Source organism: Ambystoma mexicanum, chromosome 3q, assembly GCF_040938575.1.
Source record: "Ambystoma mexicanum isolate Mex_15411 chromosome 3q, UKY_AmexF1_1, whole genome shotgun sequence".
Taxonomy (NCBI): Eukaryota; Metazoa; Chordata; class Amphibia; order Caudata; family Ambystomatidae; genus Ambystoma; species Ambystoma mexicanum.
The window spans coordinates 580430430-580452540 of NC_090926.1; the positions used below are offsets into that span (position 1 = coordinate 580430430).

At 45.4% G+C, this 22111-nt stretch overlaps 2 long non-coding RNA genes across 2 annotated transcripts in view; one reads left to right on the forward strand and one right to left on the reverse strand.

Annotated features, from left to right (window-relative positions):
• LOC138582761 (uncharacterized) overlaps positions 1 to 22111 on the reverse strand; it is a 280339-nt gene that overhangs the window by 191065 nt on the left and 67163 nt on the right. The gene's annotated exons all lie outside the window — the stretch shown is intronic.
• The window catches only part of LOC138582762 (uncharacterized), a 448281-nt gene continuing 445758 nt past the window's right edge, over positions 19589 to 22111 (forward strand). Inside the window, exon 1 of the long non-coding RNA XR_011305074.1 lies at positions 19589 to 19772. This is a non-coding gene — a long non-coding RNA (uncharacterized lncRNA). The remainder of the gene's footprint in view (positions 19773 to 22111) is intronic.

Below are 22111 nucleotides of genomic sequence, written 5' to 3' on the forward strand. Positions count from 1 at the left end.
GGCATATGGGCTACAACCACAGCAGTTTCAGCAAGTGCCAGTACAGACACAATTGTCACAACCCCAGCAATTCCAACAAGCACCAATGAAGACATAGTCATTACAGGGGCAGCAATAGCAAGCACCTAAGCAAATGCAGCAGGCCCCCACTCAACATGTACAATACATCCCAATGCAATAGACGGGTGCATTACAATGGAAAATGGACACAGAAGCTACACAAGTAGTAAAACCCAAATTAGGGAGTGCAACTGTGGTGGGAGGGAATCCTTTCAGAGGCACAGGGACGAATTTATACCCACAATAGGACAGCTCACAGGATGACCTGATCTGTTCAGTACTATCTGTAACACCAGACCCCCAAGAGGAACCAAGGGTCAAGGTGACCATAGAAGGCAAGGTGTTTCCATTTGTTGTAGACACTGGAGCAAGTCGTTCCTGTGTCCATGAGGGAAAATATCCAATGTCAGGCATTGCCACAAATGCTCAGGGAATTATTTTCTGGGGCGACAAATTTAGATCCATTTACAGATGAATCACCCATTTCTATAGGAGAACACAACATGTCTATTCCATTGCTATACTCTCAACAGACACTGCTAGACATACTAGGACGTGATTTAATGACGAAGCTTAACATGACGATATCTTTTACTGACGAAAGCGTGGTGTGTTCAACCCCGGGGATACATTATATGAATGTGGGGACATTTTTATTAGGCTTTGCAGGAAAGAAAGCCTTATGGGGAGTCATTCTAGACAAGGAGGTATTTTTATATGTAGTGACTGTTTTATTATCATGGTTACCTAGATTGGCAGGTAAATTATTAAGGGTACCTGATACATTTATTTTTGTTCAGGCCAGAAATTCCTATGGATGATGAGGAAGGGAATGTTATTCCTTTGGAATTAGAAGCAGCAGTGGTAATAGAAGAAAGGATGATGCTTAATTGGACAGATGATGAGGGAAGGGGATGGAGAATGGTGATAGCCTCAATAAAGGATATAGCCTGATGGACTTGACAGATGAAGAACTGTTTAGGGGTGACTATTCAGATGATGAGTTAGTATTCTTTATAAGTCTCACTTATTGGATTAAAATTGAGAACATAGAGATACCACAGAGAATGGCGTTGGTAAAAAAGAAACCGTAATTCTTTCAGGAAGACATGGAAAAGGTGTTAAGTATTTTATGGACCACAAGTTCATATGACGTGGGCCTATTGAAAACCTTGGGAGCAGTGACAATTACGATTAAACCAGAAGATATTTTGCCACATGCAAAAAAAGTACCCCATGTCCAGAGAAGCGGATGACGGGATATTCAAAACTATATCCGCCCTAATGAAACAAGGCATTCTAGTATCATCAGACTCTCCATGGAACACGGCTGTGTACTCTGTCAAAGAATCAATGGGGGGTGAGTCATTGAGATTTATACAGGATCTTCGCCCCCTAAATAATATGGTTGAATCAGAGTTTCCTTTAGTTCCAAACCCTGCGACAATATTGTGCAATATTCCGTCAAAAGCCAGGTATTTTACTGTTATCGATTTTTAAATATAGATATTCCAAAAACAACAAAACAAAAGTTCCTTCTGCTAATCTTCACGTCAGGTGATTTCCCTTCACCCTTGGATCCCCCTCAGCCGGGCTCCAGTCCTTGTCTCAGTCGTCAGCCTCCCTCAGTCGGGCACAGACCAACCACTCACTGTGGACATCCCTCAGTCGGGGTCATACTTGTCGTCACAATGTAGTTCACTTAGCTTCTTCACAATGTGGGATTCACTTCCCTTAGCTTTTCTCTTGACGTCCCTCAGTCGGGTTCACTATCGCCCTTCAATCACAATCTCCTCATTTGCAATATTCAAAAGTCTCAATGGGCCTCATTACGATTGTGGCGGTAAGGCAACAACGGCGCCAGTGGTGCTACCAGTGCCGTTGTTATCATGCCGCCACATTACGAGTTCTGCTTGCGGGTGCCGACTGCACGCCTGGTCGGAGCAGGCGTGCAGAGCGGTACCCGCGAGCAGAACTGGATGGTAGCAACGGTACCATTATGAACAGTAATGCTACTACCATCCGCCCTATTCCCATTGAGCTCTATGGGGCTCAAATGGGAATGGGGACGTCCCTGCTCCGGGTCCTGTGCAAGGGGAATTACCGGGCCCGCGAAGGCCGAAATGGCCCAGTAATTCCCCTTTTGTGGGACCTGGAGCCGGAACCAAGTTTGGGGGTAGCCATGCTGGTATAAACGGCATGGCTACCTCCAACCTCGTAATGAGGCCCAATGTCTTCTTATACAACCATCTGGTGTTAGTCATTCCCCCTCATCTGGGCTCAGACCTTTCAAAGCACTTGCCAGTTTTAGACAGAGACCGCCGAAGGTTGATCATCATATCGCCAGGTCACTCTGTTAACCTATGGCAAGTGGGGGAGTCACAAAATCACAGTTCACACAGCGTTCGCCTCAGCCGGGTGCAAACGCCTGGTTCACAATTCCCTCAGTCGGGTTCACAATCATCAAAACTTCTGCAACGTGTCAAGGACTTTCGATTGCACAAAGGGTTTGGCTTGACCCTTTTATCACCACCTTGACACCTCACGCTGGCCTTCCCTATGGCCTCTTGGTATTTGTAGTTTCAATACCTTTGTAATTCCACATTCTCTTTGTTCAGTAGTGGGGTACCAGATAGAGACCTTCGAAAGAGCACCCACGTGGCGCTAGACCACTCTAACGAACCAAGTTCGTTCACAAAAAGACCACTGTCTATTAGTGTTCTTAATGCTGCCACTGCAACCTTGAGCCTCACACAGACCGATCCACTATCAGGTTTTTTTGATTCACCGGCTGTGCTCAGCTCGTTGGCATTTCTTTTGCCGCTGGAGTCAATGACGGTACCACTATGGCAACCGTGTCTCCCCAGCCTGGCTATCAGTGCCGGAGGGCTCCATGTGCTGCTGACATCAGTCACACCATTTACCAGCTGCGATTCTCAGTCTATTGTTCCTTTATTGAAGGCTTCGCAGGTCTGGGTTGAAAAGGGCAAGGGCAACCCCCACTTTAACATACTTTCAGGTCTCGCCATGTTTCTCCTCCGTTTGAACAGCCATCCTGGAATAGCTGCTTCCTAGTGCATTCAGCATTGCTCACAGTGTGCTCTCGTGCTGGAAAGAGTAGTCAGGTGTGTGTGGTTGGCGACAATTGCCTGCCTCTGCCTGACCCTTGTGCAAGACATGGCAGGTAAATAGCTCTGGTATTAGTCTTTTGTCACTCACATTGTGAGAAAGGGTTCATGTTGGAAAAGGGGGGGTAGAGTTTCTAAGTACCCTACTGGGCAGGCTGGGGAAAAGGTATAATAAGGAAGGGGATACCGGGTCTCAGCCTTCGGTGTCCCACTTCCACTCCCTGAAGACCCCTCATCCAGGTGATCCTCCTGCACTGATCCACCACCAGGAACTGGATCCAATAACGATGGCCGTGTCCTGGCCACATGGATGACAGATCCCCGGGGACTAGTGAGTGAGACACCTTTAGGTTTCTCACAAGGAGCATCAGGGTACAAGGTCATTATCTGAAACACTGCGATCAAAATTGTTAGGTGTAGCACAGTGAACCCAGCAACATTTATAGCTGAACAAGTGGGAGAAGATGATTATGTGCATGACTGTGTCATATATATATATATATATATATATATATATACACACACACAATGCTATAATGATATTCCCCATGTTAAAGAGAATGCTCTAGGAAGGGGGGAAGTGGGTTTCATTGATGGTTCATCTATAATCGACCAAGAAACAGGGGTGAGACATACAGAATCAGCAGTGGTAAAGATGACCTGAAGGGGTACATTTGAAGTATTGATAAGTAGAAGATTACCATCAACCTATTTAGCGCAGGCTGCAGAATTAGCTGCACTTATTGATGCACTACATAGTTTTGAGGATGAGGAAGGGACGGTGTACTCTGATTCTGCCTATGTGACGTCAACCGTACATGCAGGCTGTCACTTTGGAAAAGGAGGGGCTCTCTCCGCACAGACGGCACTCCAGTCCAATATGTGGAGCTATGAGACAAGCTCATTGAAGCCTTATGCTTTCCAGAAACCAGAGCCAATGTGAAGTATGCAGCGCATTCAAAAAGAATAGATTTAATCTCTCGCAGGAACAAAGCCGCAGACTTATAGGCCAAACGTGATGCATATTATTCAACCATATTTGAAAATGAGACGAAAGATACAAAGAAAGCGGCAGGGTGATGCATGTTGGTTAAAGAAGGATTTAATATGACGTCCATTGTACAATTAATTGAGTTACACGGAAAAACATTGCAAGAAGAAAAGGAGCTATGGAAAAAGCATGGGTGTTCTTTATCCCACACAGAGGCAATTTGGAGGCAGGTTAGTACAAAGCCAATTATGCTCTAGCATTGTTGAGAGTAGCATTAGAGCAGCTCCATTACCCAGTGCATGTGACTCAAGAGAGTCTAGCTGCTGCAATAGCAGAAGACTGGTTCGTACCGAACCTCAGTGAACATGTGTCACAGTTCATTGTAAACTGTATTGTGTGCCAAAAACACCTTACAAACGGTGAGAGGAGCAATCCCTAGATCTAATGGTCCCTTCCAACATCTGCACATAGATTATGTGGATATATTGCAAACATGTCATGGTCATCGATACATGTTTGTTGTAATATGTCCCTTTTGTAGATGGATTGAAGCAGGTCAGTGCACGCATTCTGATACTGCATGCGCTCCGAGAAGTATTTCCAAGATGGGGGTGTGCAAAGTTTTATGATCCGACAATGGGCCGCACTTTGTGAATGAACTCTTTGAAAATATAGTCTCACTCTTGGGCATCAAGCATATGTCTGCTTCAGTATATCACCCACAAACCAATAGAATTTTTGTGAGAAATGAAATGGCTTTTTGAAGGAGAAGAGCGAACTTAAAATAACATTAAAGAAGGCATGGTTGCATTGCCAACCCCTTGTATCGTATGCATTATGCAATCAACCTGGTTCAGATCACCATTTAATGCCCCATGTGTTGGTGACTGGATGCCGTATAAGAACTCCTCTGACCCCCACAACAAGGGCAAAAGCAGATGCCCACAGTGTAGCAAAAGCATTAGGTGATGAGATGCATGATTATTTGAAAATGATGTCCCAAAGTATTTATTTCTCAACAGTTCAAGAATCAACAGGATGGGGTCAAAGGTGAACAAAATGGACAATGTGTCTATTAGTTTGGAAGACTCATTAAAACCTCTAGTACTCTACCCAGGGGACCAGGTGCTAGTGAGAAAATGTGTGCATACCTGGAGTACCACTTGATTCAATGGATCCTACGAGGTGGAGAAAGTAAGCCCTACTGCTGTGAAACTCAAAGTCCATCAGGCTTGGATCCAACTGCATGATATCAAGCCCTATAAGGGTAAAGCATTGAACTCTCCTGCATCTACTCCCAGTGAAGCAAGTATCCCCAGTGAAGCAAGTATCCCCAGTGAAGCAAGAGAAGAGTGGCAACGGATGACAACGCAATCTATGACCAAGAACAGAGACAAAGAAAGCAAAACATTTTTAGATCAGGGTTGTCTTCTGAACTAGTTAATTTACAGTGATCTTGAAACACTTTCCCTAGATAAACCTAAAGAGACAATGAGAGAAGAGATCGAGCTTTGGAAAAAAAAAGAAAAGAAGACAAAATGTCTGATCGTCATTCACGATACCCATCATTACAGTGGTATATACATTCTTAGTTATTCTTTTTCCCTACATTTCTCAAACATATCCAGCTTTGATTCAAAGAGGAATAGACATTGTTGCATTCCTGGAGAACCGCAAGAACAACTGGATTGTTTCGAGAGTAATTATTGAAACAATACTCCATTTTCTGTTATAGAATTGATTAAAAAATAGGTAATGCATTTGCACATTCATACAATGGAGCGATTCCAACGTTTTAGAGAAGCAGTGCCATTCAGACGATCAATTAGTTTCTATGGCATATTGATGATGTGTCAATTGCTGTTATGATTTGTACTTTTCTGCTTATTATTATGGCATTGCGAACAGTTATAAAATATGATACAAGTATGGAGGGGGAGAATGATTCATCTACTAGTGCCCCCACTATAAGTACAAATAGCATTTTATATAATATAACTAGAAGGTTATTTTGCTTTAAAAGAAATGTCGAAAAAAAACATGAGGATATAGAAACGTATCCTGAGAATTCGGTTCATTTAAAAAATAATCTATGGTATAAGCACATGAAAGAGGTCGGAAGGAGCCGTCAGATGAAAATTGCTATGTCTGTTCGCTAATCCCTTGTGTTTTGGGAACATAAAATATTCATAGCTACAGAAGTATCAGCAGAAAAGGCACACTGCTTGACACACCTTGCGATTTGCAAGCCTATTATGAAATTCCATATGGGCACAAATTATTCAGCAGAATGGCAGTGATCTTTACATCTATATTCATGCCAGGAATACAAAATGCGGTAAATGCCAAATGGCTCTAGATTACCAGATGGGAGTGTTGAGGGGTCTCAACCCCCCCCACCCAGCATACACCCAAGATGATGGATGCCACCCACTGAAGCAGTCCCACAGACCATACGCAGATGACATAAACAAAGTTATCATGAAAAGGTGACATGGTTGAAAACACCCACAGAGACATTAGCCATGTGCAATATAACACACATGAACTGCTTGCTGACACCGAAGCAATTACCATGAACAGCCAAGAAAGCAAAATGGAATCCACAGCTGCATTGAAAAGAATTGGGAAAGCTCAAAACACAAGACTGAAGCCTGATACACTGATTTTTCTGAGAGATGCAAAGCAGGCCTGGCCGCATTTCCAGCCCTACAAAGGACACTGGGGGGGTGGTGGGGGAGCTTGAGTTTGCTGAAAAGATACAGCACCTGTAAGGGCAAAAAGGCTAAAATCCCTCATAAATGCCATCAGAGAAAATCATGTTTACGGTCTCTGAACACGTGACCTGGAGCTGGGGAACAGGGCCCATTCAGACACATAAGGTCATTTCCATCAAATTGAAGACAGAATATGGAAAGAATTGCAACACAACATGAAGATGGAGAATGGAGTGTCCTTGCTGAAGGCCTGGGAAGTCAGAGGGGTGAAACAATAGTGGGAAGGAGGTGGTGCTCTGAGCTCACCTTCCCCACACATCTTTTTTGCTCACATGCTGGTAAATTTCCTAAAAAGACATGGCTTGCACTGAGATGGGGGGTGCTGCCAGGCGGAGCTACCAGATTTAGCCAGATCAATCAAATTATCTGCCCCCTATAGTCTGTAATTGTGCCTATATTGTTCACCCATTTCGCCTAAGAGCAAGGAATGTATCTTTTGGTTGTGAGGTCACAGCAGCTTAAAGAACTCACTGCCCGCCTGTAATCAGCCGAGAGGGCATTTGGAGCCATAGAATCTGTGTACATATCCCTGCTTGGGCTAATAAAAGCAGCAATTTGTCACATTTCTGGACTCCGTTTTGTTGGGCATAAGAGGACTTCCCTGGAGCCAAACTCTGTTTTTCTAACTCAACTTCAGGAGCTACTGCAGACGAATAGTACAACAAAAAAGGATTTAATGCAATCAGAGAAGAATTGAGGGCAATAAGGCTGATGGCCCTCCAGAACAGATAGGTCTTGGACTTAATTACAGCAACAGAGGGAGACGTGTGCGCCAAGGTTGGGCCTTCTTGCTGTACATTTACACCTACTCATGATGAACAAAATGGAACCCTGACAGAAGCAATAACTACGCTAACAGACCTGCACACGAAGATGGTGAAGGAAGTCGATAACATTGAAAATGATGATTGGTTTACATCTTTGTTCTCATGCATTCCAACTTGGCTGGCAAATGCTTTCATAATGCTTAGAGCTATACTAGTGTTCGTATTGCTAGGATTCTGTCTCACAAGGATCATTGTGGGACAATGTAAAAAGACAGCCAAGAAAGCTATTGGAATGAAGATAATGATTGACATTGATACTGTAACTGGTGAACAAGTATAAAGTGAAACCAGTATTCCTGAGAACAAAGAAAAGTACACTTACACCTCCAGGAACTAAGTTCTATTATCCTAAAGATCTGTAGAAATATGTGGGATGATGTATATTCTGTGCACCAGAAGGAGATTGTCAGCTGATGACATGGAATGTGGATGAACATATAAAAAATGCTTGTCACCTGAGGGGGGTGACAAAGATATGGGTCCCGAAGAAAAGAAGATATGACTAAATGATAGAAGAAGATGAAGCAGGAATCGCAGAAGCAGGAGGTGAAGAGTTTTGTCGAGAACTCAACGAGAGGGGGGTATGTAGAGGAGCAGGTGGACACTTTCTCCCTGGTCTCTGCCCCTTTAGCACCATCACATCAGAATGACAGACGAAGAGCCACAATTGGGAACCGTGCATGAATCCTGGCAATGTTCCTGTACCACATCGGGTATATGAGAGACGATATGCACTCAGGCAACCATATAGAGTGTACCCACAAGCTGATATAGTGGATGAATGCTACCAAGAAGGATGCCCTTTGCCGACCTGTCGAAATGCAGCCATGAACAGAATGGATGTACATTAAAACAAAGTCTGATGACATCAAAAAATGTCATAAAGAAGATATAAGAACCTATGCTGAAACGATAGGAAAATACTTAAGACTGACGATGTAATTGGAGCACTAAAAGAAACATGTACTCAGTGATACAGTAAACATGAACACAAAGAAGAATGAAGTGACTCACTGGTCCATAACTGTAAATACGCCGTAACGTAAGGTAAAAAGAACATCTAGAAGCTTGCTTATAGAGGTATATATTCAACGTTTAAGTCGACCATTAGAAGAAGATGGACGACGGCTTATATTAATCAACCCAGCTACCTCAAAATACAAGGCCAGGATCATGAAGTGAAAAGACAATGAAGAGGATGTTGTTCCTTTGCAAAATAAAGAATGCTATTTCGGGAGATGAAGGCAAAGTACGAAGGGGGTCCAACGAGCAGATCATGTGCGAAAGACATATTTTTCAAGATTAATAGGAACAAGAACATTTACAGATGCCAAGTATTGGACAATTAAAAGCATATAAGGTTTATATGGGATAGAGTGAGCAAGTCTCTAAAGGCCAAGAGGGGCAACTGCATACAGTATTTTTGACTCAAATAGTGTTAAATACACTGTTGAAATTGACAAATTCAACGTCTCTTAACACGTAATGAAGACTTCTCAAACAAGGGCTATTCATTAGGCTTGAAACTAAGATAATGGTGTGCCTGCACTCCTTGAATGTTCCAGGACAGTGCAGACTGGCAAGGTCAATCTTCAAACAAAGGACTCTGGCATGAGGCCTACTGAGGAGAGAGAATAGACTCATTGGGACAACAAGGGGAGAGCTGACGTAGCTGAAAGCACCTGGGTTTCTTTTCTATGTAGGTGCTGCAAGCGAGCCGAATGTCCAAGGTTGGATTTGGGTTGCCAGCCAATCAGAAAAGCCTGCCATGCAGTTTTACATACAATGTTGCAAGTTACTATTCCGCTGCCATATTCTATGCTGTAATGAGTATACAACGTATGTAGAAGTAGCTCAGGGTTTGTCCTACAGGCAAGAGGCCACCAATGAGAGACTAAAACTCATGCTTTTTTATGTAGACATGCTCCGCTAATCCAATCCCACTCCTTAATAGGTTTTTGTAATATGCCACATAGGATGACACATCTAACATTATATAAACTAAGTATACTCAAGAAAACGTTGTGATCCTGCATACATCGATTTGATGAATGATGATTAACCCTGCTTTCTTTCATTGACATAAAAGCAGTATTTTACCATCTTCTTTGATTATGTCTGATTATTTTATCTGAGACATTTTATTGGTAATTCCATCCAGCACATAGATGCTTCAAGGTGCTAGAGCAAAGTATAGTATTGTATTGTAGTGTATTGTATTATTTATTCATAAAGTGCTTATACACAAAACGAGTGCTTCAAAACGCTCCAAGACGCGAGGGGTACATGGGATACAATCATTCACAGGGTCTTGGAAATTTCAGAATGATATACAGTAATAATAAGCTTACTAGGCTTGATGACAATTCTGATGATTCAAGTGCATAACAGGTAGTTGGGGGAGCTGGGAGGGCAGATGGGTACAGGCATGACAAACTGACAATAATGCAAGTGTGTGACAAGAAGTGAGGATAGGAGAGGATAGGAGCAGGTTATTGCACATTTAAATTGTGCCCTAACGCAATTGATACAGGTACACAATGATAGGGAGGGGAGCAAGTGAGACCAAGGAACAGACAGACAATGACTTACTGGGTAAGGTGCATACAGATCGTGTAAGTGCCATACAGGAAGTGCGAGGGATTGGCGAAAATAAGTGCATCTCGTCCCCGGGGCTGGGTTAAGCTCAGAGGGCGATCTCTTAGGAAAGTGTGTAGTGCCGCAAGTAGTGCGGGCCCCGAAGGCAAGTACAGGGACTGGTGTGGGTGCTTCGGAACTGTAAGGTTCTGAGGTAAAACAGGTGAATAGTCAGCCAGGTGAGCAGCAGGTGGTGGTAGCAGGTAGAAGAAGAGGTTAGCAGGGAAGAGGTAGAGAGAAGGCAGAGGAGTAGAGGAAGTTCTTGAGGAGTTTCCAGAATTTCAGGAGATCCGTCTCGAGATGGAGAGGGGCAGGGAGACTATTCCAGAGGATGGCCCCTGTAGAGGATAAGGATCTACACCCAAATCTCTGTTTGGAAAAACGGCTTACTCTCAGAGAGTTGGAGGAGGATGAGCGGAGTGCTCTAGAGGGAGTGTATTTGGGAAGAGTGAGTTGTAAGTAGTGTGAGTACCAGCCCCAGTACTTGATCATTGTAGCCACGGGGAGCCAGTGGAGGGAATTCAGTGCCAGAGAGATGTGGTCCCTGGGCTAGAGGTCAAGGTTAAGTGTTGCGGTTCTGTTCTGGATGAGTTGTAAATGTATGAGTGTAGAAGCAGAGAGATTGAGAAAGAGACCGTTACAGTAGCCAAGCCTGGAGAGAACCAAAGCTCTAGAGACAGTGAGTCTCCGGAGAAAAGTGAGAAAAGGTAGGATACCTCGAAGGAGGTGCAGCTCGTAGTGAGATTTTTGGGAAATATCTGTGATGTGAGAGGCGAAGGACAGCGTGGAATCAAAGATGACCCCCAGATGTTTTACGTCATGTGTGGGTGCGGGGCCAAGGGAGGTCAGCCAGAGTGAGAGCGGGAACAGGGAAGCAGGGGTCCCAATGAGATCAATCTCTGTCTTACTGGCATTAAGGCAGAGGTTGTTAGCTGTACACTAGGACTGAATTGCAGACAGTCATAAATGAGCAAGAAGGAAGAAGAAGCTGAGGGTAGCTTGAAGGAGAGTTAAGTGTCATCCGTATAACACAAAGTTGGAAGTGAAGGAAGAAATCATGTGGGCCAAGGCAGCCATGTAGATATTGAAAAAAATAGGGGGATAGGTTAGATCCCTGAGGAACCCTGCAAGTATAGAGGGTGATAGCAGAGAGAAAGGGCCCGAGTTCCACCTGAGATTGACGGTCGTAGAGAAAGGAGGTAAGCCATGCCAGGGCCTGATCAGTAATGCCCACAGTGTTACAGAGACGATTGATCAAGGTGTTATGGTTTACTGTGTCAAATGCAGAGGAGAGGTTCTGCAGAATGAGGACAGAAGGAGAGTTAGAGTCAAGATTTGAGAGCAAGTCTTCACAGGTGTTCAGGAGAGCAGTTTCCATGCCTCTAGATGCTCTGAAGCCAGACTGATGATCGTGGAGAGAACCAACAGATTCGGTATGGGGTGTAGGCTGAGAGATAGCCAACTTCTCCAGTAGTTTGCCCAGGAAAGGAGTAATAGAAATCAGGTGATAATTTGATGGGTTAGAAGGGTCAGCAGAAGGTTTTTTGAGTATTGGGCACACCAGAGAGTGTTTGAAAGAGGAGGGGAAAACTGCAGAAGCAAAGGAGAGGTTGCAGAGGGCCACCAATGTTGGTGCTAGAGTGTTAATGTTGTCCTTGATAGTTTTGGAGGGGCATGGATCCAGCTGTTTGGAAGAGGCTTTCATAGATCGGACTAGCCTAGTGACTCCCACAGTTGTGACAGTGGTAAAAGCAGGAAATGAAAGAGGGGGAGGAGAATGAGAGGACGAAGAGGGCTCGGAGGATTTTGGTGCATGTGTGTGTTAAGGAGTGAGAGAGGAAAGGTTGTCCAAGGTTTTGCTGGTGAAATGTGCTGCCAGTGCCGAGCAGAGGGCTTGGGTAGGGGCAGTGGAATATGAGGCTGCAGAAGGATTGGCCAATTCCTTGCATGTATGTAATCACTGTGAGGGGGGACTGGGATTTGTCTATTTTCAGATGTTCCTTTTGTGCTTCCCCATTTTTAGCCATCTGAGTCCAACAAGGCAATAAGGCACTGTAACATTAAAGGAGTGATTACATCAATTTGCAGCCTACTGGCTGGTGAATTGCTACTGAATACAAACCTTTGGGAAGCTAAAGCCATGCTTTCTAACTTTGGTACTGAGTGGGGATGAGGCATTTGAAAAATGAATTTGTGTCAATAGATATTATATGTCTTTCTTTTTCAAGTGGATTATGTTTGTGGTGTCTTGGGGCATGGCATAAGACACCAGACAAAAATATACAGGGAATGCTGAGTCCTCCATGGTTCTCGGCTGACCCTATAGGGAAGGGACAGTGCTGACTCAGAGCTTTAATTGGCATGTGCATGTTTGCTTTACTTATTTGTTTCACTTGTACATCCATGTGTTCCAATGCTTCTCATTGTCTTAATTACACAAATATCCCTCTTTTTTCAACTCTCTAATGTTGGGAAGAATATTTCTGCTCCCACAGACTGCAGCGTTTCTGTTAAAAGAAATATAGCCATGTCCTCTAGAAGCATCTGTCACTTTGACACAATTCAAAGGGACTCATTTTGGCAAAATGAGAAAGTTGTAGGGCAGGAAGTGTAACCTATATTCTCATATTAAAAGCATATCTGCCACAGGCACACTTCCACTGAGCCATCTTACTTGCTTTATAACCTTGACCTGCAGGCTGAATGCAGCTCTTTGCTGCAGGCATACCACCTCCTGAGCTATTTTACTAAGGGTTTGTAACTTACTGGGGTCTCTGCAACATCTATTTTATTTCACATAATTATATTATTTGGATTGGGAATTGGTGGGATTGGAACCTGTAACTTTCAGATCTCACACGTCATCAGCAGGTCAATAAGCACCTAAAGGAAATACCATTGTCCAATAGCGATTTCAGAAACTATTGTTCCAGCACAATGGTTTTCAACTGCAAAATACAGGGGAGGCCAGAGTTTTGCTTCTGTTCACCCTTCCACAGCAAACCACTAGCTGAAAGTCTGTCCGCTCCGCCTGTGCTCAATCAAAAAAGGGACAGCAGCATTTGTTTAATGATGCTTTTAAATCATAAATCTGACATGACTAAATGATTCCAGGCACACTATCAAAGTATTACTTCATGCATTTTGTTAGGGAAACTATTAGTTCGAGTGATAATGAAATAAGTATTCGGCCAAAGACGAATATCTAATTTTCAGCTGGAATTCAGCCAAATACATACTCAAAGCCGAATTTTGGTACACCCCTAGGAAGTATTAGCCTTCTATTACTATAGGATGGGGGTTTCAATTGCATTCAACGTCCTTTCAGTAATCCCCCACCAACATTTCTCTACCACAGAGTAATACAAGGGGCCTCCCGGTGCCAACACACACTTGGGTGCCTAACAGCCACAGCATTGTGATACAGTACCATACCCTAGGCTCATCTGATGGAAAAGCATGTGCTAATTGGTACTCCGGCAGTCCTTCAACCCACCCAGCTGTAATAACAGAGACATCACCCTGAAGTCAAGGCATCACACTAGCCTGTCGGTAAGAGCTCAGCCAACTCACTGCCAAGTCCCATCACAGTGTATTGTGCACTTACATCATCCAGACACCAACCTACAAGCATTGTTTTGAGTGTGGGTTATCTATTTTATTGATTTTATTGGCAACGCTCTGTGGTAGTCTAGCACAGGGCCTCGCCACTAAAATGGATTACCCAAGGGGTTTCTACATACAATAGGCAGGATACCAGAGGGCTTTGCTGTTGATCAGTACGGCGAGGTGTGCGACGCAGTGATTTCTGCTGGTCACTGGTGCAATCCTCTGGCATCCCTCGGTTGTCTTCTTCTTCAGATCTCTTCTGGTCCAGTGAAAGACTTGTGTTCCTGGATCCAGCTCATCTCTTTATTTCCATAACAGTGCTGGGGGTGACCCCAGCAGCATTCAAACTTGAAGGTGGTGATCCATTTGGGGACAGCGAGCTTTCCAGAATCTTCCCCAGCAACAGGAGGAATGTATATCCGGGTGTGGGCGAGACAGACAGACAGACAGACAGACACACACACACACACACCCCTGTGAAGGTGCATGATGAAAGGAAAGGGCCCTCCCCCACGTGTGAAGGAAGAAGGGTGGCCAACAAAGGACAGGACACCTTGAACATGACGTAAAATGACAAGAGAAGCCATTTTGGGAATATGGAGCCATTTTGGTTATATGGTTCCCTATAGTTCATTATTGCGACTGCAGCAGCAGCCTTGATCAATGCATTTGCAAAAAAAAGTAAAAAGTGACCACTGCCAGCAGCCTGTTGAAGGGGTGCCTGGAAAGTAACCATTTCGTCACTTCCAACAAAGTTAAGGGAATACTAAGTATCCACACAGCACTCCATTGAGGATGGCGTGTGCTGCCAAGGGTAAAAAATACCAGTCACAAAAAGGAGGTGACTACGTCTGCACTGGGCATCTTGGGGACACCACAGTGAATCCAAAATGACACTGCTATAGGGACTCTAGGGGCCCCTGGCTGCATACCACCTATAGTGGGGGTGCTTCTATGGGAAAGCATGAGGCTCAAAAAGACTAGGGGGAGAGATCTCCCCTTCACTGGCTCTCTTTAAGAGGGGTCCAGTGAACCCAAACCCAAAGTACACACAGGAGGTGGGTGAGTCGAAAAGCTCTCACTCACCACTGGAGTCAAGAAAATATCCCAGATAGTCCACCAGTAGTGCTGGGAGGCTCAGGACAGAGAGGGAAAGATTTGAAAATCTCCCTAACAGAAGATTCCTGATTTAACTAACACGTGAGTAAGATATCAGGTTCCTGTTGGCATCAAAGGGATCAAGTACAAGATGAGGGGGTGTTCCTGTGTGCCCGGTGGTGTGTATTGTTGCCTATCCATAGAAAAAGTAGTGCCTTAAAGGAATGTATGCTTATTTAATTGGTATCCAGTGTTGCTTCTCCCTTGGACATTTATGGTATATTTGCGTTTCAAAATATAGAGGCTGGGTGTCTGGGCTTTTGCCTGGCAATGGTATGTTTAAGAATTGTGTCAAGCCTCAACTTCACACGAAGTGACTCTTGTGGTATATTCCTTTTTAGGATTTGGAAAAGAGACATGTTTTCAGCATTTTCTGGATGGTGAGGCGGTCATCATATAGGCAATGGTGTCTGGGCATGGTGTTCCAGAGGTTAGTCACCATTAAAGTGAAGGAGATCCCTATTTTTATTTTTTTATTTTGCTGTTGATTTGGGCTAGCAACTTTTAAAAGTAGCGCTGTATTGTGGGTTGGTGTCTGTGTGTCAGTATGTGCATCCATTGGAATTAGTCATGTGTTGTTCAAAAAGCCATGTTTTGAATTGTTGAATTGTGGGGGCATTCCAAGCCGACACAGGGATCGAGTTCAACATGGTGGGTGCATGACAACAGAAGGACTGTTTGCAGGGCCTCTCTTTGCAGACGAGTTGTGATTCAATCCATTTGGTCGATTTGCTGCACGAAAAGTGTGTGCCACCAGATATGTGAGATATGTGGAGCTTAGCTGCCAGGTTCGTTCGTGTGCTACTCATGACTGCTTTGTAGATGACACACGCAGACTTGAACAATATCCTGGCCTGGAGAGGAAGCCAATGTAGTTTGCGCAGGACAGGGGTGATTCAGTCAACTTTCTGTACACCTGCAATAAGACATGCTGCAGTCTGGTGGACTGCTTTTAGGGGAGCCAAGTGAGCAGCTGCGAGTCCCATCAGAAGGACATATCCCCATTGATGTGCAAGACCACAAGGCCCTGCACTACGGTCTAAAAGTCCTGCGGAAGGATGAAGGGTTTGATTTTGCGATGGGTGGTGATTTGGCGCCAGGCTGTTTGGACACCCCTTCCCCCTTGCACCGAGGAAACATCTCTAAGGTACCTTTACTTGATCGCAGGGTCTTCCCAAGGATTTAATAGTGAATTTCCTCATGATTAGTTTTGGGCTTCTGCTGTAGAAGGCCTAGTAGGCTATGCAGAGTGTTTTAAATTGAATCATGTGTTTGACATGAAGCCAGCACTGGGGTGGAAGGGCCAAGGTGAGATGTTCCCATCTTTTCATTCTAAGCAGTAGTCTTGCTGGGGCATTTTGGGTTTTCTGGAGAGGCCCAGCAGGTAATGAGGGAAGCCTATGGAAGGGCTGTTGGCATAGTCCAATTTGAATAGTCCCAATGTGAACAAAACTTAGGTCCTGTGCAAGGAAGACAAAAAGGGTGTGACATGGCAGATAGATCTTAGTCAGAAGAAGACATTTTTGACCAGCGCTTTGGTTTATGATTCCAGAGAAAGGGAGTTGTCCAAATGCATAACAATGTTCTTTTACCACCTCATTGAAGATCTGGAGGCCGCTTCCCATCTCTGCTGGCCAGGGCATGGTAGGGCCTTGGTAGAGCAGATCATTATTTCTGTTTTAGCCGGTTGGAGTTGTGGTCTGTTCTCGGTCATCTAACAGTCAGTCAGGTTTTGGATATGAACACTTTAAATTTGCAGATAGGTTGGGGCCGGCTAGCCGGCTATTGGGATGGATTCCTTTGGTGCTATTTTTTCTTACATCCAACTTAATTCTTCTTTTATGACCATATGGTTGTTGGCTGTGTAATTTTATAGATTTTCACAGAACTTACTTTCCAACTTCCCACGCTTAGAAAACAAACAAAAGTAAATGCACTAAATGTAAATAAAGACAGATTTGGGAACTGCTACTGTGTTCATGCCTGTGGACATGGACGTACTTAGCCCGTATCAGGGCTTTAAGTGGGCCGGGGCTAGCTGGGGCCAAGCCCCGGCAGTCTTCAGAAAGGGCACCCAAGCCGGGGCCCTACCAGGGCCCATCCCAACTGGCCTCAATCATGCAGGTACTTCAGGCAGCCGTGTACCCGAAGCGCTGCACTGTTACATGGACTGTCTGTAGGTGTCAGCACTTTGGAAGTATTGACATCTTCAGTCAGTGCAACCGTTGCTTCGGGTATATGGCTGCCAGATGAGGCTAAACTCCGAAACAGGAGGTGGGCTGGAGGGCCCAGTCTCTCCTTTTGTTTCCGAGTGAAACGTCATCATGCAGAACGACACTGGTCGAAGCGTAAATATAAAGTAGGGGAACGATATTCCCTCTGCCCTGCCCTTTGCCCAACTCCCTTTTCTGCTCCCTTCAGTCCCAAATACCCACCGTCATTCCCCACCCCCTCCAAATTCAAACCCCCAACCTGGGTCCTTCCTCTCCTTCCATCGACCATACACCATGTTGTTTTTTAAACCAGTTCTCGCAGGACTAATGAAAACATAGTGAAAGAATATGAATTTAAGTGATCACTATCAGTTTGTCACGGTCCTCCTTCAGCCTGCAGCCAGGGCAGTTTCTAGTCCATTTGGTGCCCAGGGCGAAACACTAGGAATGCGCCCCCCCAGACCTCATCCCACACGCCACTTCCACCGCACCCTGAGCGCCACTCCCAAACTACACTGTTAAGGTACTCCTTTCCAAAGTCAAACAGTCCGTCAAACAAAGAATGAATTGCCATTTGCATCGGTGGGCCACTTTTTCATTGGTGCCCATGGCAATTGGATGGCCCAGTCCCACTTAGGCTGCAGATAATGAGGACTGGGCACACCAAGAGACCATGAATATAGCACAGGATGCAGTATATACAACCAGCTAAGAACACAAGATGCTGAAGGGGTGTTGGAGGCAACCTAAGCCAAAAGGGCAATCACAAGGAAACACCTGAACGCAATAAACAATCACTTTAAAATTCTTTGAATGGGAATCAAGTGTCTGCTTTGATACAGTAAAGTCTGACTGTTAACACGTTATAAAGGCACATACACCCGGATTATTTATTTATTCATGCAATGTTTGTCGGGTACCTGTATATTTATTTTTTTATGCAGTTTGTCGGATACATGTATCCAACAAACATTGCATAAATAAATAAATTATCTGTGTCCATGTACCCGACACACATTGCATAAATAAATAAACCGGGTTGTGGCTTAAAGAATATTTACTCAGCAACACTGGTTAAAACTATTATCAGCATAATGAAGTAACTCATTACCGGTGCCATGGAAGTGGTTTAAAGTGTAATTGATATATAGTTTGGAAAAGAAGCAGCATGAAAGAAATAGCACCGCTTTCAACTATTATTTTGCCAATTTTATGAGCTTGCAGGGACGCACCATGGGCCCAAACGGGTCTCCGTGTGTACCGTGTCAGGGCCCCCATGGTACATCCCTGCAAGGCATGCCCACTCCCCACAGCCCACTGCACCTCCCCTCCCATCACAATGCCAGCACAGTATTGTGATGGGAGGGGCTGGTCTTAGCTGCAGGAGGACCCGAAGTGTTTTCATTGTTGTGCTTATGCCACCACCCCGCGAGAAAGTGGTCAGAGTGAGCCTCTGACTCATGTAATGTCACGTAGTACTTTGCGCGGGGAAGGGGGGCGTGTTGTATAAGCACAACAATGAAAACACTTCAGTCTGAAGGGGCAGCGGCAGCACCTGACCGCGGAACTTTCTGCACGGAAATGCACCGCTGCACAAACTGCTCCAGGGACTGAGGCAAGTGCACCCCCGGGGCTATTGCGCCCCGGGTAGCTGCCCGCCTCGCCGGGGCCAAGAAACGGGCCTGCCTGCAGCTTTATGCAGGCTCTCCCTCCAATCACCCACCATTCAAACCTCTCAAATGGCATGCTCTGCAGAACAAAGACTTTTAAACAAGCTTCATGATGCGTGATGACTTTTTACTCGGAAACAAAAGGAGAGTCTGGGCCCTCCAGCCCTCCTCCTGTTTCAGAGTCATCACGCAGCATGCATCCCTTTCATTCAAGGAGCCCGTGGCGCCTTGAATGAAAGGGCTGCCTGCTGAGTGTGAGAGCTAGGGCACACTGGTGTAGGGCGACCAGATTTCTTTTTTTTTTTTTAAACGGGACAGGTCATAGAAATAGAAGTAAGACTAGAGTAAATACAAATACATCGTTAGTCCTACTTCTATGTCGCTGGCCTGTTTGAGGGGGCTTGAAGGGAGGTGTGCTCACAGGCACACTCCTCCCATTGGAGGAGAGCGCCTGGGAGGGGAAGGGGGAGAAAATGGGGGCGTGGAAAGGATTTCACGTCCCCATTCACGCAGGAAGAGTTGCGCTGGGACCCGATTTCAGGATTTCTAAATCGGGTCCTGGCAAAATCCGGACAGTGTTTAGAAAATGAAAAAACTCCTGGGACCCTGGGACGGAGGGTGATTTCACTGGACTGTCTCCGGAAAACCGGGACGTCTGGTCACCCTACACTGGTGTCACACCGTGGGCTGGGCGCACCAAAGGTAATAATGCCAGTATGCCCAACTCCCCTGCTTTCACCAGCCTCCCCTAACCACATTGGCGAGGGGGCGCTCTCATTAGGGGCGTGGCCTAAGCAGGGCTGGGCTGGCCTACAGGGTACTCTGGAGATTTCCGGTGGGCCTCTTTTGTATTTCATTTTCACATTCTCTCATAGGAAAAGGGTTGGGCTTGCTCAAAATATGTAATATGGGGCCACTTTGAAAATTATTTCCAGGGCCTCTTTTGGTTCCGAGTCCACCCATGGGCCTAACTACACACATACTTAAGCCGTGCCCCTTAACGAGAGGCCCCCTCCATTGAGCATCCCACTGAACCCACTGGCCCTTGTAGGAAGCCATCTTGTGCATGAACAAGCTGGACGAATGTGAATTCCTCTCTCGCGCTGCCACATGAGCGAGAGATGTGTGTGTTCCTTCTGAGAGGACTTTGTTGATGCTTGGCTAACGCGTGTTTTGCACAACAAACTTTCTCAAGGTCGGCAGCCATGTGTGTTGTGTCACACTCTTGGGAAACTGAGCCGCTGAGCCGACTGCGCAGATGAAACGCTGGCTGCTGCGCAGCACGAACCCTTCCGTTGCTTGCCTGTTCAGGGTTACTCGTCCTCTCGTCATTTGCAATGTTTATCTTAACACATATGGATACCGGACATGTTGCGCAAAAAGACGTAACATCCATGCAACAACAAATGAAGTCATTTGTGAAGGAACAAATTAAACACTCTCCCTAAAGTTATTTCATGCGTAAGTCTTGTTTCACGTGCCAGCGTGGGAGGAATTTACATTTCTCAAATGCATTCTTTGCACACCCGGCATACCTCTCCTAAATATCTCAGCGGTCAGCACATATTAAAAGCATACACAGAAGGACCACCGTGCATGCAACCTATGTGCCACACCAACTACAGGACATGAACATGCCTGCTCATGCATGTTTCCATGAGGCGAATGGACTTCCTAAGCCATGCACAGAGACCGTGGGGCGCACACAACCCTTGCACGTTCCCATCTGTCACATACCGATGCTCTTACATGGCACAGTTTATTATTATGCAAATCATATATACTGGAGGCCCCTCTGGATAAAAGGGTAGGCTTTGGCAATTCGCCTCCTATACAGAAAGCCCAGAGCGACTTACTGCCCTCCACAAGCCAGAAACGCTCGGAGGTTGCCCCGACAATGCAAGCCGGACCCCTTGCACAGATTGCTACCTTTCTTCCCTTCGCCCCTAAGACCGGCTCCTCTATGCCAGCAAGCCACAGCAGTGCAGTCAGTGGCGTAACACAAAATGTGGGGGGCCCCCCTGCGAGCCATGCTGAGGGCCCCCGCCCCCAACTCGGCAACAAATCATGGGTCGCACCACACTCTGGGCCGGCCTAGATTGTCACACTTATTATTATTGGCACAATATAGACAAACGTGCTGCTGAAGGGCTATGCTGCACACTGCACTAGGAGAAAGATATAAATATGTATTTTAATGCAATACACAGCACACTTTCTGAGAAAAGTTGGCTATAGAGCCACAGTGTTTGCAATTGTTTTTCAGGTTAACACAAATCCAATACATGTAATTCATCAAAAGTGCACAGGAACATTCATGCTTTGCTATTAAAAATGTCATGCCACAATGAAAACATGTCCAACTGGCTGCACAATGTAGACCAGTGTAGACACTTAATAACATTACAGTAAAGAATGCCAGGCCACATTTAGACATACCTAGACTGGTTGCACCAAAATGCCAGTCAAAACAGTAACACTCATCAAGAAGAGAGCACACATTAAAACCTGTGTCTCCGCGGCCTCTTCCAACACGGCCAAACTCTTTAAAATCGGCAAGGAACTGGTCAATCCTTATGCCGTCTCTACCTCTCCTGTTTCCTCCAAGGCCCTATATGTCTGGGTCTGGCCTCTTACTTCTTTGCTAAATCTCAGGACATCCTGTCCTCTATCCCCTCTTCGGCTCTTGGCCCCCTTTGGCCATCTCTACCTCTCCCACTCTTTTTTCCTCTTTCTCTCTGACAACACCTGACGAGGTTTCTAGACAAGTCCGATCTATGAAAGCGTCGTCCAAACAGGTGCTCCCCTGCTCCTCCAGAACCATCAAGGACCATATTGACACACTCGCTCCAGCCTTGGCCGATTTCTCTAATCACTCTTTAGCCGTTCTCCTCTCCCCTTAAGCACTCCCTTGTGCACCCACTCCTCAAGAAGCCGTCTGCTGATCCTACCTGCCAGGCAAACTATTGCCCAATCTCCCTCACCCCTTTCTTGGGCAAACTCTTGGAAAAGTTGGCCATTTCCCAGCTTACTCTCCACAC